Source organism: Strix aluco, chromosome 16 (assembly GCF_031877795.1).
Source record: "Strix aluco isolate bStrAlu1 chromosome 16, bStrAlu1.hap1, whole genome shotgun sequence".
Classification (NCBI taxonomy): domain Eukaryota; kingdom Metazoa; phylum Chordata; class Aves; order Strigiformes; family Strigidae; genus Strix; species Strix aluco.
Window position 1 is genome coordinate 9,832,427 of NC_133946.1, and position 19,523 is coordinate 9,851,949.

The 19,523-nt window shown below is 39.8% G+C and overlaps 1 pseudogene; it reads right to left on the bottom strand.

The window, feature by feature from the left end:
• Positions 1 to 264: 264 nt before the first annotated feature.
• LOC141930854 (actin, alpha skeletal muscle B-like) lies at positions 265 to 18,719 on the bottom strand (annotated as a pseudogene).
• Positions 18,720 to 19,523: the final 804 nt, after the last annotated feature.

Sequence of the window (19,523 nt, forward strand, 5' to 3'; positions counted from 1 at the left end):
AAACAGTAAAATCTTCATAGCTGACTCTAAGCTTCATACAGAACATTATGAAAATTTGGCATCCAAGAAGATTTTTTTTTTTAATTTTTTTTAAATAGAAACTGTGAAACAGTTCTGTTTTCATTTAAAAATTGCTTAGCTAGAAAACTCAGAGGGAATGAAACCTTTTTCATAATAAAGTTAAAACATAAATTAGTAATTATTATTTTATCTTTAACAGATAAACTACTCACTATGAAATTAATGTAAGCCACAGCAGCCATACATGGGTAATTACACTTTTATTGATCCATTAAACCCAGAGTATTTCAATGACATATTCAAAAGGTTATTATTTACTCTGTAATCATTAGCTTAGCTTAGCATGGCACATATATAGCAAAAGCAAATGAAACATCAGTTAACTGCTTAGGAAGAGAGATGAAGAAAGCAGTAATACATCCAATACATTTAAGTTCAGAAGCACTGTAGCTTGTTGAAGCTCCTTACTGATGGGGAGCGGTGGTCACAGGGAGACAAACAATTGTGGGATGCCAAGGAAAGTCATTCATACAGGCTCTATGGAAAGGACTGCTGCCTATGTGCACATAAATGTGTTTATCCTCAGTAAAATAACCCCCCCTTAGAAGAACCCTGTGTACCACTTAACTGCATAAAAGAAGCCCTCTCTGGTACCTAAATCATGCATTATGTTTGAGTTTGAAAGAATCACTTACGTGCATACTCCAGACTTACTATCCATGAGCAGAGGCTAACACAGAGTAGCACTGGGTGTCACCTCCCCAGTGGCAGCACAATGCTTACAAGCACAGGGGGAAGGGAGGTCTATAAAAATGTATAGTACAACTACTGCTCTTAATCTTGGAAATGTTAGTCTCATTTTAGCATCAAAAATTAGAAGTAATTTGCTAATTCGTATGACATCCATCCAGTGTGGTTTTTTAACATGTGGAAGAAAGCCAAACCATTGTCAGAGATGAATGAGGGCAGGTGATGTGTAGAGAAACAGCACTACTTATCACTGACAGTACGTGATGGAGGTATTCAAAAGCACTTGCGATGGACAATAGAGGGACCAGCTTCCTCATATTCATCTTTACTGATCCACATTTGCTGAAAAGTGGACAGAGATGCCAATATTGAACCCCCAATCCAGACGGAGTATTTACGTTCTGGTGGTGCAATCATCTAGAAGAGAAGTGCAATCTGTTGTAAATAGAGTGACAAGCAGATAACACAGTAAACGTTTCTTTGGATGAAATAACTAAGTGAAAGTTTTTTCATCACAGGAGCACAACTCCAATGAAGTAAAGCACCTAAGAGGTAGAGAGGCTGTCATATTTCATCTTCTACCTCAAACCAACAGAGAAGCTATAGTGTTACTAAGAGCAATTATGGCCACCTGTGAGATAGCTGCAGATGGCCCATAACACCCTATCAAAAAATTATAAATGTAGATTAAAGAAAATTAAAGTTTTGAAACATTAACGTAATTTTGTTGTAAATAAAGACCACTGGGACAACACTACACAGAATGGTCTGAACATTTTTTTTAAGGATAAAGAAATTCTTTTATGTAAAAAAACCAATTGAGATACACTGGCCCTGTGTATCTAGCTAAGCACTAGATGTAGAGCTAGAAGACCCCCCCTTAGCCACTGAACTGTAAAAAAACACCCCGGCTGCACCCCTGCTTCTGCGTGCTCCTGTTTCCATTGCTGCCCCGCTCTGTGTCATGCCCGTTCAGCATGCCCTCTGACGCTTCATAAAAAGGGCCTGTTTCACCACGCACTGTCTTCAGTCCAAGCCAAGAGGGTCCTTTCAAATAGCTAACAAGCTGCAGACTTTGCAAGCTGCTTGGATTTTGGATTTATTCCTTCACCTTTTTCACTGATGACTTTCAGTGATAGCTAAGCCTTAAAGACTATACTATTCCTGGTATCTTCTCAAGTTGTTCATGTCCCCTTTAGTATTTACAGCTCCATCTTCTCCAGGTTCATCCCTACCTCTCTTGTTTTTCTGTGGTGTCTTTCAAGCAGCCTTTTTCGCCCTCATAGCTCTGTTTCACTGGGAATCCCACAGGACTCTCTTGCTTAACTGTTGTTTCACATTTTCTCAAAATGACCTCATCACCTCACATGGCTTCAGCAACCATTTTTCTTCCAGTACCCCTCAAATCCCTCTTTTAACTCTGCTTTGGCTGGCAGGAGGAAGAGAGGTATTAATTAAGCAGGCTGTCTGAGGCTCTCCTAACATCAGGACTTGGCATGCAAGACCTGGACATTCTCTTGTGGACATTTTCATTTGTTTATAAGATCTAACTTTCCAACAAAAGTTTTTAAGTGCAGGTGTTCAAAATTACCTTAATCTTCATAGTACTTGGAGCCAAAGCTGTAATCTCTTTCTGCATGCGATCGCCAATCCCAGGATACATCGTGGTTCCTCCAGAGAGGACGTTATTAGCGTAGAGATCCTTACGGATGTCGATATCACATTTCATAATACTGTTGTAAGTGGTTTCGTGGATACCTGCAGACTCCATCCCTGAGTGGAAAGAAATTTCAACATATTATTTCTCTTTGTCCCCTTCTTTTTCTTACTGTTAAAATGAAAGGAAGGCTCGCTAGTCCAAGCTGTCTCCCTTAAGAAAACTCCAGGAAAAAAAAAAAAGCTATGTGATGCTTAGGAGAAGCAGGAGAAAGACAGGACATACTCCTCACCTTCTCTGTCATCTCAGCACAGTAATTACACAAGCAAAATGCACTTTGGGGAGGAAGAAAGATCCCCATTATGATTTCATACTGGGTTTTTCACTTCCTCAAGTAAAAAAAAAAAATTAATGTTATTTAAGGAAAAATTTTAAATGAGGTATTACTGCAATAGTTTGCCATTTTTACAATGCTTTATGATGCTGTTAGCTAGACATAGAAGCCCACCTGGCATTTCAGTGAGCTGCCTTGCTTTTGAGGTGTTGGTTTAATTTGAATGCCAGTACAGTGAAGTTAACTTATGGTACTATTTTTTGGTAAAGAAAAGGAACAGACCAGACATAGCCCTGGGAACACAGTTTGAACTTTAAGTACTAGACTTAACACACACATTTTGACAAAGATCTGTGATCCAGGAAATCCTGATTTCTGTCGCTTTGTTTCTGATACTGACTATTGTTGAGCACCAACTCTGATTCCTGATACGCTTCTGGCAGCCAAATCCCTCTAGCTACTAAAGAGAATTTCTCCTGCTGATGTTCAAATACAGAATATTTGAAAATCACTCCTGCTGATGTTCAAATACAGAACTTGGAGCTATATTAATGCTTGAATAGTTTCCTTTCTACATAAAAACGTAGCTAGCTTCACCATTTAGTTTAATGGAAATCATGCCAAACTGCCTGCAGCCATTTTGCTCAGTCCTCAAGAGTGGGATTTAAGTAGAAAGTAGGAAATTTGTGAGGGCAGTATGAGTTACCACATAAAGTGTCAGTCATCCACTGGATAACATGGGAATTTTAACACTACAGATAAAACTACTGGAAAATAGTGTACAATTTGATTTTGTATGATTAAATTACAGATTAATATAATAATAAAAACAGAAGCAACATCTAAATTAAAAAAACACATAAGCAGTCAAGATAAAAAGCATGATCTTCTGACAGCATTCTATCCTTCGAAACTCTACTGCATTTATAAGAGGTTGCAAATCATCTCAGGATTCAGGTGTTTCTAAACCGACAGGCGTCTTTTTGTCCAGCAGCTGTAGCAGCAGTGTTCATAGCTTCTAAAGAGCTGATTAAGTCAATAGAAGCTGCCTGTTTCTAAGGTCATTTAAGAATAAACACCTCAGTTCCTACAGCTGAAGGTTGTCTATACTTTCTAAGAAATTCTTCTTTTCATTCTCTGTCAAGTCCCTAGAAAGAAAAGTCCTGTCCCACCTATGAAGGATGGCTGGAAGAGAGTTTCCGGGCATCGGAACCGTTCATTTCCAATGGTGATGACTTGTCCATCAGGAAGCTCATAGCTCTTTTCAAGAGAGGAGGAGGAAGCAGCAGTTGCCATTTCATTTTCAAAATCCAAAGCCACGTAACAAAGCTTCTCCTTGATGTCTCTCACAATCTCCCGTTCCGCTGCGGACAGCCAAGAAGGTTTTAATCAACATACAGTATGACAGCGAGGCCACAGATTTTCTCATGCGTATTTCTCTGAGTTCATGATGGTTGTACAGATCATTGGATTCTGATCTCTCTGTTGTCTCAGCATTACTTTCCTTTTACATTACCAAATTTCCCTCATCAGCACATAGAAGATATACTGTACTACAGAATACTGTAAAGATTAATGTTTACATGTTTATGTCACAAAACCTTGACTCCAGAGGTTCATCCATCGCCAGCTACTAACTTTGTTCCTCTGTCTGTGGAAGAGTTATCATCAAACACAACAACCCATTAAATTTGCCAGTTGACTTAGGATTTCCTAATGAGGTGGCATCCTTGTGCTTGATGCTCAACATATATGCCAAAAGCCAAAGTCAGGAGAATCCTGTTAGCCAATATGAACTGGTTTTCCCTGGCCAACCTAGTGATAGCGATTTTGATGCATCTCGCCAGGCACACGCTTCCTGCAGCCTAAGACAACTAACAGAGCAAACGTATGCAAAGTGCATCCAGAGCACAGCTCATTACCCGTGGTGACAAAAGAGTAGCCTCTCTCTGTGAGAATTTTCATGAGATAGTCAGTCAGGTCTCTGCCTGCCAGATCAAGTCTCATGATGGCATGAGGCAAGGCATAGCCCTCATAGATAGGCACATTGTGTGTGACACCATCCCCGGAATCCAAAACTATTCCTGGAAAGTGAAAGAAAAGGAGAAGCTGGTTATTTCCGACTGATACCCATTCTCCACATACTCCATATTCTCACCTGAAACATGAAACAACAAATAAAGCTGCTCACATGGCAATTGCTTCTGTCATTCCTATAACTAAAGAGCTGCTCATGTGAGAAAAAATTGTTAGCACAAACTAAGCAGCAACTGCATTTGACAAAAAAGGACACATAACATTCAGCAATTTGATTGCATCTTTCTTGCTGAACGGATGCTAGCAATAACAACCTTAAAATGGACGCAGAGGCTTTCATTTCACACAACCCCAAGTACTTTACAGATCTGATATAATGTACAAACTGTAAATAAAAATCTACCTATAAAATTAAAAATCCGAATCTGCCATTAACATAAACCACCCTATTGGGGAAAATATAACGACAGTTTATCTGTGCACAGCCATGTTACTTTTATTCTTAGATAGGTAATGAAGTATATTTTTTCCACTCAAAATGAATAAAGCATTTCTGATACCAAACATGAATACAAATAGTTGAATTTTAAACATAAAACAAGTATTTATGACAATTGTAATTCCTGTAAGCTGGCGATCTTTTTATACAAATTTTTATTGTGGCATCAGGCTATGAAGACAGATGGTATTTTAATTTTTTCAAAGTATATGAAGACTCACAGTTGCTAAGAAGTAATTTATTGTCTCAATGCTTGATCAGACTCTAAATGGCAATAAGAAGAGACTTCCATGCTAATTCTAATGATCGCTTAACAGCAGACATCATTAGGTGATTGAAATTCAACATTTAAATGAAATATTTTCATTTAGCTACTGAATGGCTGGGTGTTTGTTTTTCTACTGGGAATGTTGCTTAACAATAGAGGTAGGTCTAGAGTAATAAGGAACTAAGATTGTTCCAAACCCATTGTTTGGAACTACGGCCTCTTCTCTATGCTGTGCAATTAAGGGCAGTATCAAACTGTATCATCTTTCACCTGTTCATGTAGTTACACAGAATCCCAGAATCATCTAGATTGGAAAAGCCCTTGAAGATCATCCAGTCCAACCATGAACCTCACCCTGACCGTTCTCAACTCCACCAGATCCCTCAGCGCTGGGTCAACCCCACTCTTCAACCCCTCCAGGGATGGGGACTCCACCCCTGCCCTGGGCAGCCCATTCCAATGCCCAACAACCCCTTCTGCAAAGAAATACTTCCTAAGAGCCAGTCTGACCCTGCCCTTGTCCTGTCGCTTGTTCCTTGGTTCAAGAGACTCATCCCCACCCCTCTCTGCACCCTCCTTTCAGGGAGTTGTAGAGGGCCATGAGGTCTCCCCTCAGCCTCCTCTTCTCCAGACTAAACCCCCCCAGTTCCCTCAGCCGCTCCCCATCAGACCTGTGCTCCAGACCCTGCACCAGCTCCGTTGCCCTTCTCTGGACACGCTCGAGCCATTCCATGGCCTTTTTGGAGTGAGGGGCCCAAAACTGAACCCAGTCATCGAGGGGCGGCCTCACCAGTGCCGAGTACAGGGGTAAGATCCCTTCCCTGTCCCTGCTGGCCACGCTGTTGCTGATACAAGCCAGGATACCAGTGGCCTTCTTGGCCACCTGGGCACACTGCTGGCTCCTGTTCAGCCGGCTGGCAATCAACCCCCCCAGGTCCCTCTCTGACTGGCAGCTCTCCAGCCACTCCTCCCCAGGCCTGTAGCGCTGCTGGGGGTTGTTGTGGCCCAAGTGCAGAAGAAGTTGAGCCATAGTCACTTGAGCTTTTGAAGCAGAAAGTCATAAATCTACACCCATACCTGTCGTGAAGTTGAAAACAAGAGAGGTACTTGCACAGCATGGTGGGAAGTACTCAGTGCCCATATGGCTATCAGTTCCTGTTAACGCACAGCTGCTGCATCATAACCAAAATACGCCTGTGAATGTGCGTGTATGCAAACACCTCCGTGGGGGAGGGCCAGGTGGAAATACAACTCCCAGAAAGACTCACCCGTTGTTCTTCCAGATGCGTACAGAGACAGCACTGCCTGAATTGCTACATACATGGCTGGCACATTGAACGTCTCAAACATAATCTGGAATTAAGAATTTGAAAACCTTTAGGATCTACACTTAAGAGTATCTGAAGAGACAGCAAATTTTTTAAATTTTTTTAAATTAGTATTGCCAGTTACTACTCTTGAGTCTCCTCCTGAACCATGGTTCTTCTGTGAATAGCATGCTATGTTTTTTTTAGGATCTAATTTAAAAAAAATAAATAAATAAATCACTGAAGTCAGTAGATATCTTTCTATTAACATCAGACTAGGTGAGATTTTACTGGCAATACTAATTGAAGATGTCACCTTGGGATAACTTTTTCACCCTGATGGCAGGACTGCAACACTGCAGCAAAGTAATGTTTTTATTTATATATTTTTATCTATATATACACATATACACACATAGACACACACATAAAAAAAAATTTATAGAAGACACAGATGGAAGAAGCCACACAGAATAATCTCTGCATTCCCATCTCAAGGAAGAATCAGACATTCCTGACACAGCTTTGGTTCTGTCTCAGAAATTCCTCTGCTGGAGCATCCACAGATTCCTCCAGCAAACAAATCTAGTGATACAGTATACTTACTATGATCAAGGTTTTACTGATGACTAGCTAAAATCTTACTTAGTCTAGTTTAAACCCATTACATCTCATTCTGCCCTCCCAGCAAACAACAGTTTATCTTTTCTCTTTATGGTGACCTTAGCCACATTCTCTTGTCTCATCCCACACCTCCTCCACCCTAACAAGCTCCAGCTCTTTCCATCTCCTGTCTCAGATACATTGCAATTTTATCTGAGCAGATGGAACAGCATTTGTTTCCAGCTGGACTTCCACTGGAGCTCTGCAAAGAAAAACCATTAAGGGCACACAGTGAACTAACACACTCTGGACAACATGCTGTATCCTTTCTTAAAGCAATGCCACCTGCCCTAGGCAGGGCTACCCCATCACTAGTGGTGCCACTGTGCCCACGTTTCATAGAATCATTTATGTTGGAAAACATCCTCAAAATCATTGAGTCCAATCATAAACCTAACACTGCTAAGTCCACCACTAAACCATGTCCCTAAGCACCACATCGACACGTCTTGTAAATACCTCCAGGGATAGTGACCCAACCGTCACCACTGTACCCATCAGAGCCACTGACATCAGGGGGATAAACTGAAACTTTTGATTTCATAAGCTACTACCTTTGCCAATGAAGTCTACTTTTAATGAAAAGTACGCTTTCCATTAAAGAATACACAAATTACTGATATTTCATAGTTAATTAATGGAATGAATTTAATGCAATCAGTAATAAACAATAAGCCTTCAAACAATCTTGAAAACAGGATTTATCATTACAGTATAATGACAGAGAAACAGTCTTAGACATGTCTACTGTAGGAACCACACCTCCTGGTTGTTATAAACTAGGCTTTTCTTATTGTTTATTATCTCCCAGGTGTATTATCTCCCAGTAATGCATGCTGTCAAGCCCACTACTTAATTAGTTTATTTACACTCTTGCTAAATTGATGCATAATCTTCCTATTAAATATATGCCAAAAGTGGGCACAAAGGGAAGTGCAGAGCCACATCTAATTTTCCCAGGTGATTTTATACCTATATCTGTATTTAAATCACACTTACCTCTGCTTACATCACTGGCTAAATTTATAATGCAGACTTTTGGTCAGAAGGCTGCTTTAACACACTTCAGAGTTCAACTTCTGTTTCTGATCTGAGTTTGCTAAATCAGACTGGGTATGTCACAGGCAGAAATGTTTAGCAAAGCATCATCTAAATTTGAATGTTTCAGACAACTCACTTTCCCAAGGTAGCACAAACATTCCAGTTTTTGAACACTTTTTCCCTGATCCCTGAAGAGGTGCTCCAGTTTGGAGCTTCAAATGCATGATGTCCTTCAAACATCTTTATTTAAATCTTCCAAAAAACCCCATGCAATTCTGATATGATAACTTGCATTTTCTCTGATGCAAAAGTGTTGATAAAGTGACAGTCTTCAGGGTAGAAAGCAGAAGCTGGTACAGTACAAGCTGAAGAGTTGGCTACTACAAGCTGAGCAATCTTGGTAGCCAGAGGTAGGCACTTGAAAGACGTCACCGATTCAAAACTCACACAGAAGTGTGATTCTGCTGGTACATGACCCACGTTACAGAGTTGCAAACATCAGACTTAAATACATGAATGACTCATAACTCTAGCCAAAAAAAAAAAAATAAAAAAAAAAAATCACACAAATCCCAGGCCATCATTATCTACACACCAAAACTCAGCATCAGAAGCCACCTTAGCATCCAGCTTCCCCACTTCCAGAACTGAGCACACAGAGTCTTGTGAACAAAGAAAATTACTTCAAGCTTTTAAGAGACTAGTTCCATATATCTCACTGCCACACACAAGTACGAAACATTTTAGGGCCATCCAGAGAACTTGTGTGAGCAGCAGAAACTTTTGCTCTCTCACCATGGCTTAGCCAGCATGCTAACCCACACTAACCCAAAGGGGTTATCTCCCAGATTAAGAAGCAAGTTGAATACTCAGGACTATTTATACTTTTAACTGCTTCCATATAGAAACAATCTGCAGCACAACATTCAGACAATTACCTGAGTCATTTTTTCACGGTTGGCCTTAGGATTCAAGGGGGCCTCGGTCAGCAAGACGGGGTGTTCCTCTGGCGCAACCCGGAGTTCGTTGTAGAAAGAATGATGCCAAATCTAAAAATTTAAAATCACTTTAGGAAAGTGTTTTGAAAATTGTTTCTTCTGTCCACAGAACTACACAGAAAGCTTTTCAAATACAGTCTGAGCGATTTATTTTTTTTTACAGACATATTAAAATAGATGGAAAGCATGCAAGAGTGAATCTGCCAATTTCAACTCTATTCTAGAATCAAAACCATTGGGTTTCTACTGTAGCAAAAATGTAACCTACAAAATGGAGTCCTTCCAGTTAGGATTCCCTAAACAGAGCATAGATCATCCTCTCTGAACAGGGGCCCTTAGTTCCCACCCCCAGTGCTCCCATACAGGAGCTGAGCCAAGCACTGAACTGATGGACCTGGAAAGACTTCTCCACTTCAGACTGCCTGGAGACTGATCCAGCTGCAAGTCACTGCCCAGATGGTCTTCAGGAATCTAATTATTTCCACAGAAGCAAAAGGCCCTTTATGCCACAGATATTTCATGCAGTAAATCCTGAATCAAACTCTCATTTACTATAGAGTAACTAAATTTCTTAGTCAGTCTGTAAAGTCCTGCAGTATGTTTTTCATGTTGGAAGGTTCTACCTGCATCAAACGATGCTGGATTTGATTGTCTGAGGACTACAGCTGTGAGGAACTGAAGGGATTTTTTTCTTGATGCCAACTCAAAGACAGACTGTTCAGCAACATAATGAAATACTTATCATTTAATTCTTTCCTACCCATACTTTTTTTTTCCCCCCTTCTCTTTTTAGCTTAGCTTTGCATGACCCAAGCTTATTCTGAGCACAAAACATCAGGATAGTTTTATGGGTGAGTTTATCTGATTAATAACCTAGAAACAAGTATTTTTACACTCCAAAATGAACTTAATAGGAAAAAAGATCTTCTCTAAATTTGAAGCATCTACAAAGTCAACAGCTGTCCAGAGCTAGAATTACTCATTAAGCAAATTATCAGCCCTAAAAATTATAAATTTCAATTCCATCTCAGTCCCCTAACAAAAAAAAAAAAAAAAAAAATTAAAAAAACAGATGTTTCCAGAACTGGGGCTTGGGATGCCAGGCCATCTTCCGTATGAAGGTTTAGAATACAAATACATGGAGAGGTTGAGTAAAACAGAAAGTAATCATATAAAAGTTTAAAAAAATATACAAAGTAGCTCCAAGAAGAAAAAGACTACCATTTCCAACTGAAAAGAACTAAGGGAAGAGAAGGAAACCTCAGTGCTTACAGAATTAACAAAGTGCTGGTGATTTCAGCAGTGAGGAACAATCCTGGCCTCAAAGCAGGACCCTGCCTAAACTTCAGGCAGTTCGCAGGTTTTTCATCAAAACCAGGCACAATTAGGCACTGTACAGCCCATTAGATCTGACCTAATGATAACCATAATGTTAACGGATAATGGTATTCTACAAGAAACAAAAATAGTTCAGTGTTGGATTTCTAGGTCATGAGAATTTAATGTAAGCAGCAAGCACAATAGCAAAGAGAAATTAGTGAGGAAGAATTATCCCAACACTCAAATTAAACATTTACATAGTCACCAGAGCCAGAAAACACTCCATCCTAACGTTTTCCCTCCCATACATTGTCAGGTCAGTTGCTGTGAACAAATTAACAGTGCTGTACAATGCCCTGTATTATTATCCAGTGGAAAACAAAGCAGTCCCAATTTGAATATTGAGAACTGAAGCACAGGGTAGAAGAATGCTTCATTTCATCGCCTACTTGTTCTCCTCCCTCCATTCACACGAGTGTCTGTGCGTCCTGCGGCATCCTCGCTCTCACTTTCTCTCACACACGTGCACACTCAGTCTAATCTTTTGGTGACCCCCCTCTTTTTGTAATGTAGCGGGGGGGGGAAGGCACTGCACTATTATGCCTTTGTGCCATTTTTGGCATGTTACCCAGTAATTCTCTTTGTTTCTTCTATATTATGATGCTTTTAGTAGTATTATTTCCAAGCTTTAGAAAGAAATTTGTGGTTTGAATCAAAATCATGCAACTGGTTTAAAAAGTCTTGGGGAGGAAAAATATATATCCATATACGAAAGATACTCCCTCAGCATCAAAACTTTAGAATTGCATTTCAGATCTTCTCTCAGCCAGAAGAGTGTGTGCACATGTGTGTGTTACAGAGCTTCAGGGGAAGTTGAGATACATGACTGAATCAGAGAAGCCCATATATTCAAAAAAACAAAGCAAACCAAAACTTTTTTTCTTATTTGCAATAATCACAACAGTTAGCAATGCTGTTGCTTGTCTCTTCCCTACCGCTGCCTTTCTCTCCTGCTTCTTTTTTCTATTTGTTGCTCACTGCTCCTTCACTTGAAAGCAGCCTCCACTTTCTGTCCCACTCTGCTCCTGGGCTCAGCAAGATGTCCAAGCACAACTCAGTGTTGGGGCACCTCTGCATGTTGCAAGCTGTCCGTCAGAAGGTGGTAAATTTGGGCTAGGAACCCACTTTCACCGGTAATTCCTTCATCCATTTAAGTAACAAAGAGAAAAAAAGTTCGGCCTACAAGAACCCGTATAGTATCTGACTGTTATTTGAGTTACTGCACTGCCTGAAGCCTCCACCACATTATATCCTAAAAAAGAATCAATCTAGCCATAATATTACAGTACAGTAAAGCACATGCCACCTTTTTTATCTTCTCTAATTCCTTTTGGTAACGAGATTTTAGACAGTCTGCTCTAGCATCCAGCATTATACAGAGAAAGAACACATACCAGTATGTGTGACACACAGGACAATTTCCAGATGCAAGACCAGACATAAAACAGTGACCTCCAATTTTATTTTAATTTTTTTTTTTCCTACAGGGAAATACAATTTCTTGCTGAATGCAGACAGCAAGAAGATTATCAGGAAGAACAGCATAATGGGATGTATGAGGTAGACTTTCTACTCTGCACAGAGCAAGGTGTCCTCCCAGCAAGCAGTGCAATAATGAAATGCAAATGCTATGCTTCCATCTAGAGGAGTAGGTGGGCAATTTATTTCCTAATATGAACTGAGGAACTCCCATTGCTCCTGTATCAGCTTTGGTCTGTTCATCTGGAACAGCCTGTGCTTATCAATTTGGGTTCATGAATATGCCACAATAACTGACTTTAGATACATGTATTACAGGTGTATACACCTCTTCTCAGCAAGTGTGAGTACAGACCACCACCAGTCCCATGTCTTCCTTTCAGCAGTATTTTCCACAGGAAAATATTAATAGAAGCATTTGCTTCTGGAGTTTCCTTTCCACATCATTCCACCTGGAGATGACAAGGAACTGAATTGCAACCCTGTCTTTAAAGAAGTGGTACAATATTTTCACATACAGACTCAGATACTTCCTGGAGTCCAGGACATCAGAGATATTTAGCAGAGTGAGAGTGCCCTTAGGACTCCTCCTGCCTCTCCAGCGACTGCCACGAGCACACCTCATCGCCTGCGCCTGGTCTGGGGCATCCTTAAGCAGGCATTTCACAGAGGTCATTGCACTGACCACGTGCCAAGGAAGTCAGGCTTGATTGGGAATAAAGACACCTCCTCACCATCCAGACTTTAAAAGCTAAGTGCAACTAGCAACAGAAAAACATGCTTCAGGAGAAAAAATAAAATCCCACTCTCAAAGAATTGGTATAGGGATAGGAAGCCCCAATCTGTCTTTTCCTCTTTAACTGACCGTGAGAATGTCACATGCAATATGAGATTGTCACATGCAATAAGATGTGGGCATCACCCATCATCTTGTTCATGTGGGCAGGTACTAAGGACTTGCCTACATGAAACTCCACCCCACAGTTTCTGTTCCCAACTTCAGTAACATATCTTTAATAGTTCTGACTGATCTCTGATGAATCACAACCTTTTTTTTTTTTACTTTTACCAACCATTATCAAACTTCCTGCCTCAGTATGAACTTCAAGACCAAAAAGAGTATGTATAAAGCATAAAATACTTTTATAACATACTGTCAAATCTGATGAGTAATAAGCATTTATGCTTTAAAAGTAACTCTAGAAGTGCCAAGACCTCAGCAACTCCTGTGCTAGCACAATGTGCTATCCATTTACCCATACTGCGATGACAGATTCTTCAAGGATTTCCCTTTGGTTCGCAAGAATGTTAAATAGCAAATTGTACGTCTTGGATGAGATGATGCCTCAACAAAATTACATTAAAAATAAACACCCACCTTTTCCATGTCATCCCAGTTAGTGATGATTCCATGCTCATAGGATACTTCAGCGTCAGGATCCCTCTTTTACTTTGTGCTTCATCCCCTACATAACTGTCTTTTTGACCCATTCCAACCATAACACCCTGCAAAGTATATTATTCTAATATCAGTGCAGTGTATCACGCACATTAGAGGCAGAACATCATTCTTAAGTTCAAACTTCACGTGAAAGAAATACTGTACCTGCTAGTGCTGTTCCAGAACGTACCCCCAAAGTGTGCAAGGAACTAAAATGTGAATTTATCAGTAACCACCTACTAACACCCTCTTTAAACCCATGAGGAAGAGCAAGGTGGCGGCCGGGTGGGCGGGCGGAAGGTAGGTATCTCACACTTGGTGTAATTAATGCCCATGCAGGGGCCCAGCCAAGGCAGGCTGCAGCAAACTCACGGTTCTCCACAAGGGATGGGTCCTTTGTCATTGCACATCGGAATAAAGGGAAGGAATTATAGGTGAAAAAGATACAGTCTCCCTAGATGTACTTTATATATTTGGTTGCCTTTGTGTCTAGGCAGTTCCACTACTGCCTTGAAACAGTGAGATTGCCCCTTGCTGGAAGTGAAATGGTTTTGAAAAATACACATTTTGAAAAAAAAAGCATTAATTTATATAAAACAGAAACAGATTTTCTAAAAGAAAACTCGTTAAATAATAGTTTTACTAAGGTTGACATGTTTGCATTAGGAAGCCTATCATGATTGCCCCAAATAATCTAACATACTAACATAAAAATATTTAATATACTAGCATAAAAATATTTTTCTCATGGATACATTAATTCCATGGATTCATTAACACTGCTGCTGAGCTGCTTAACCATGCAAAATTACATGTCAAAGGACAATGAACAATTTGAGAGGTTGAAGAATGGACATTTTCAGCAACTGATATTTAACTTCAACAATTCATAGAGGTGTTCAAAATGCATTCCTGAAGATGTTTAGTATTTTATGCCTTACAAACCAGGCTTATATAGCTCAGAAAGAGAATACAGAGAACTTCAGGGAGGGTTTTAACAGCCAAGAAAATTAAAATCTGACTCGGAAATTAGTAAAATGAACAAAAGCCTGCATCTTCTATTTATAAAGGAACTGTTAGAAAAGTAGTAAAGCAGAAAGGCCCTTCTCAAGGTCAAGAAAAGTCACATTTATCCTTTCCAGTCCTGTTTGAGTTGATAAAGTGATGCGATAGAGACCTTTTTTGGAAGTTTATTGGGCCATACTGCTGCTTAATGGAACAAGAAAAGCAACTTATGGCTATTCATTTGGTTTCTCGTGTTAGCAGTGTTCTGCCTATTTTTTTGCTTTCTATTTACACAGCAAATATTAATCCAACAAGTTGCCTTTTTTTTTCCTCATAAGACACCTTCATATCACTAGAACACTCATGTTCTTCTATAGTCAACATTTTATGGCTGAAGAACACCTTTTCCAAAGGATGAAGACGTTTACCTCACAGTAATAAAGACATGCAACTCAATCCTCCAGTTCTTAACAAGCTAAACTCCTACAAAGACTGATGGGAGTTTTACCTGAATAAGTCTTATGCTTTCTCACTGCCATGTCTAAAGTCTAAAAAAAACCCCCAAAAACCCAAAACCAACCCAAAACAACCACCCAAACCAGACAGCACTTCCATTTTGGTACCAGCTGACCTGATGTCGAGGACGTCCAACGATGGATGGAAATACAGCTCTTGGAGCATCATCTCCTGCAAACCCAGCTTTGCAAAGCCCAGAACCATTGTCACATACAAGGGCAGTGGTTTCATCATCGTCACACATAGTGCCTCACAATTTTGGCTGCAAAACAATAATTTGGGGGTGGAGGGAGCAGATGGAAGGGAATAGGACAGAAGCATCTCTTCATCATTTAGAGAGCGAACTGCTGTAAAAAGAATGATTTTGGAAAAGAATAAACCTAAACAGCAAAGTCTATGCTAAAGCCCCGATCTTGCAAGGCATGTTAAGTATCCACATAAATTTCAGCTTGAATAGGTTTTACCAAAGCAAATGAATCAGGACATTCGGCCTTTGTTTCCAAAAGGGAAATCTCCTCTGCTGTAGCCTCAAGGGGTCCTGTGATAATTCTGTTAATTGGCCTCGTGACCATGGGACAAGTTCAGCTAGAGGATACACATTCAGCTCTGCTTGGACTTAAGCAAGCATAACCCCATCTATTTCAAGGCTGAAGTATCTTCTAGAAATTGCGTTTGTTAAAAATTAATTGAATATATGCACTTACCACTTATAATGTTAGTAATTAGATGGTAAATAAGAATCACTGAACATTCATTACTTCAGAGAGTGCAGTTGTTCCTTGGTGGAATGTTTAAATTTGTTTTTTTCTTAGAGGGTCATCATCAATCTTAACCAACCAACTAAAAATAACCCCACCAAAAGTTTCAGGAAAGCATTCACTGTTTTTAAATGACAGCTCCTCTGTAAGGTGAAGTGCTCACTACAGGACCTATTCCATATTTGTAAGTGGTAAATACCTTATCAAAGTGGTTATTCTGGGAAAGAGAATAAGAGGCTGCTGGCACAACCTCCCAGGAACAACTCAACTTCAGCAGTTGGCCAACACATCAGACAAAGCCCTGAAATCATTGAAATTCATGGCAAAACTCCCACTGAGGGAGGGCCTGAATTTCACCAAGACTTCAGTTTCAGATTCCTTGGTTATTTTTAGGACTGTATGATTGCCTCTTTAGGCAGTTGAGAGGAGGGAAGGACTTTATTTTTCCTTCTCTGGCAACTTCACTCGGTAAGGCAGGGTACTTCAGAAGTGAGAAAGGAATGTAAAACAGCACTTGTCCAGCAAAGCTCTTGTCCCTAAGAATGCAAAAATTGATTAAGAATCATTTTTGCGCTTAATGCAAAAATGTATTTGACTTCTGAGGGCATTACAGTTCCACTGAAGCACTATGCGCAGGCAGCCCAGAAGCAGTGGCAGAATTGCCACCAGCTTTTAGGGTCTGCCCCGCAACCAAATCACGCTCTCCTATTTGTGGGATTTAAAATATCTTATGCTGTTCAGAGGATCCCTGCAAGAATACCAAAGTCCCTGAGGATTTACAAACACAAACAGTTTTGTGGTTTTTAAAGTCTGACCTGCACAAAGTTCCTGGTGTTCAGTCCTTTCCCATATGCTTTACAAAGCAAGACTGATGTGACTGATCCCAGTGCTTGCAGGTGAAATGGAAGCATAATACAATATTATGACATTATTTTAAAAAAGAAAAATCCTTTTACTTCTTGTTGAGGTGCCTGTGACTGGAAGGATCTCTTTCACATAAGAAAGCAGAACAATTTTATCACATGAATTTGTTAACAGCTTTAATATAGGAATGTTTAACCATTAGTTCTAGTGGTTGATATTTTGGAACATTCATTCATGTTGCCATGAATTGTTATTTTCTTCTAAAACCCTCAGGAAAAGGCTTTAGAATGCAGTAAAACATTTACCAGCAGCATCCAACATTACAGAAGTGCACCCAGACTCTGACTCCATCCATGTAAAATGGAAGGAAACTGCTCTTATATACATCAGAAATGACATGAGATACTAGAATTTCAGAGTGGAGATTTTTAAAGTAGACAAACACTACAAAGATCTGAGAGCTCAGCATCACTCCTTGGCTCTAAAGAAAGACGGATAGGACCAAGATGTTTAAACCCTCCATGGTAAGAAAGAATATTCCCATTCATTCATACCCACGGCACTTCATATGTAGCTTTACATGCAAAACTAAGGTCAGTACAGCCATACGTGGAGAAACAAAATTCACAGGGAACCCCCAGCTGATGTGCACCGTTGGAGCACTGGCAGCAATTGTTCACACTTTTACTCACTATTGATTAGACTCCAGAGAAACCACTGGCACATTACTGATTTAATTAAATCAATGGTGGAATTTATTAATTTCCCATTTTTATTAAAAAACTTCTCTTACTTTGCTTATCATTACTTAATTACGAGGTAAATGAACTCATAAAGAGCAGTACTTAAAAATTTCATTGATTGAGTCACATTACTGCTTTCCAGCTGCTGAATTTAAAGTTTTAACAACCATTTCCACAATTTGGAAATCTTACCATCAGGTGAAGTTCCTAAAGCTAAAAATCCAGCAAATTATTTAATTTTTCCAATTCCCAGTGCAAAATTCAATACTATTAACAGATAACTTCCTCTTTGGTTTCTGCATAAGGCCCAATGTCCAGAGCAAGAACTACTGAAGCATTCTTCCAGGTTTCTGATAGACCAAGGTTTCATCACACTCTACTGATCCTTCCAGCAACAAGGAACTGCACATTTCCCTGCAACCCTGCAGTCAAACCTGAATTACCTTACACCAGGAAACCCACTGGAATTCCTTCAAAGCCTGAGGCAAACAGCATCCAAGTACAGGAAGAAGCGTGTAAATCCCCAAAAGATCTCAGACCAAGTGAAAAAAGCATTAAAATCATGAACTGTAACATGAAAAAACTCTCAGGGCAATACTTACGCAGGAAATGGTGATGATTTGTAAAAGCCTCTTTGTAAGTGACATGATCTCACCTTCCATTACATTTATATCAGCTCCTGGAATGGAGTTCACAGAATATCTACACGTGTCAAGCCATTTTTGGAAACTTTTTTCTCCAGTTTGTGCTTATCACAGTGACAGCACAAAAGCCTGGATAAATTAGGGCAGAATTTCTAACATCTCTGGATCCTTTCCCTCTTAAACTTGCCTCATGACAAGAGGGTTGTTTCCTCCCCTCAAGACAAAAATCCCTCACACTAAACGAGTAACATTGGAAGGATTTGTAGATCCACTGCTGTAGCTGGAAAGCATTCTGCTTCCTTATAACACAATTAGCTAAGAATAGCTCATTATCATTCTGTTAACACCCATCTTCAAGCTGGAAAGGGAAAAGTCTTACCATGTGCAGTATTCCTGTTTCAACTGTACCTGGTGTGTGTTTATGTGGCACAAACACTGAAAATAGTTGATTTATCTCAGTACTCGGGTGACACCACAGCTGAAAACAGGGACTAAATCAGCAATCAGCCATTCAAAAGAGATGAGTCATTGCCATTTTACAAAAAAAAAAAAAAAAAGAGAAGATACCAATTATATTGGAATATATTGGATTTATATAGAAATTCAGACCTTGACTAGACTAAGAAATATTAAAGAACCATCAAAAGAAAAAAGTTTACAGGATTTACCTACGGTGGTAACTACGGCCAGCATTTCCTATTCCACATGACAAAAACAAGTGATGCAGAACATCAGATACAATTTGGTAAATGTTAACTCTGCAAACATAAATGCCAACCAATCCCTTTCTTACCTGTCACGCGACTGCGCTGCAGGCCTCGTAAACGAGAACCCTTGGACCTTAAGCAGGGAATTCACTAACATCTCTTCAAAGTCAACTTTGTTATCTGCCCATCAGTAAAACTGATGGAATCCTTCCACTTCCACTCATTAGGCTTTTCTTTTCCCACAGGAGTTTTAGGATTTTAGTCCAGCAAAGAGGCAATCAAATGGCTACTCCTTTTTTTGTGACTAAGTCTGCTCCTTTAGACTCAGCTTGTTTTGACTGCATCTTCATTTTATACAGATTTGAGCAGAAACGCAGAAAGAACAAACACCAACAACAACACAGGGTGTAA